The following is a 1,446-nucleotide window of genomic DNA, read 5'->3' on the forward strand; positions in this document are numbered from 1 at the left end:
AAACGTTTTCTTATTACTGTTAACTATTATAGCCTATATGTACGTATGGTCGTGATGTTGATTTCTTCATTGCTAACATCAATTTGGAAGGAATCGTTTGTACCTTAATTATTTTACTTAATTGGGATATTAATCATTTTAATCCTCATAAATGACTTTTTGATGTATGATTATCGAATTCTTTTACGTGCTAGAGGTGTGGCTCTCCTCGAACACGGGACCTCCACCTAACGCCCTATCCGAGGAGCCTTTTTAACCGCAATTAGGTACTCATTTTCACTGGAATCAAGCAAGGAAAGTCGTGTTAAGTCTCTTTTCTTCAAAGGCACAACGTGAGCTATGCATGTTAGGAGATTCGAGCCCAAGACGTCTAATGTCTGGACCAAACACCTTACCATTACGACACGCCGACGTTACAAATTCATTATTGTTCCCCCACTTCATACAACTAAGTAATATAGGCAATTGCAAATTTATATTTCTTATGAATTTAGACAAAACTTTACTTATAAAGCATATCTTTTCCTACATTTTCAATATCACAAAGAAACGAGAAGAAGACGAATTCATGTAGTAGAACACGATTCTTGAGTATTGTAGATTCATTGTATATATCTCATGTATCTTTTGTTGCGACCTGTACTGAACCAAGTGGTTATGTATGTACAATAAAGGTCTTCATTCATTATTTTTCCTTCCGTCTGGATACACGTTACACGTGTCCCTGTCAATCATACTCCGGGGCGCAGACATAATTGAACGTGCGAAGGACACATCAAATGGAGGAAAAAGCACATAATTACAAAATTTTCTTTTTCATTTACAAACGTACCATGCATATTAATGTCCACGTGTCATTCATGTCTCGCGCGGCTGTCACTCAACTAAATGGGTCATCCAACCGTCATAAAAAAGAAGAGAAAAAAACAAGAAAATAAGAAAATAAAGTACGTAAGACAACATATCAATGGAAATTCTTATTACACTGACAAATTCCCATCAATTGCAAGTAGATGTTATATCAACAAGGCTGTAATGCTGTTTATATATGTGTAAGAATCATAGCACGAACTATATGCCACCGTAAAAATGAAGACCATAGCACGCCCAGGTCAAAATATACAAAAAACGAAAATTCTGCTGCAGTACCAAGGTCACATACCAGGGGGCCCAAAATTAGATTTGACTTTTGTCTTCCCAACACCTATCCATATAGCAAATATCATTGTAATACATAAAGAGGGTCTTGAGTTATGCTGACTACAAATATCCGAAAAAAACAGACAGACACAAACACACACACACACATACCCCAAACAATACATGTAACGTTATCTCCATTTTTCATGGAGATAATGATGACACCACCTGCATTTCCTCCCCCAACAATAACACCGTACCTTTTACATTCACCGAGAAGGTTATGCTTTTTATGACGTTGTTTGA

This window comes from Branchiostoma floridae, chromosome 7 (genome assembly GCF_000003815.2).
Source record: "Branchiostoma floridae strain S238N-H82 chromosome 7, Bfl_VNyyK, whole genome shotgun sequence".
Classification (NCBI taxonomy): Eukaryota; Metazoa; Chordata; class Leptocardii; order Amphioxiformes; family Branchiostomatidae; genus Branchiostoma; species Branchiostoma floridae.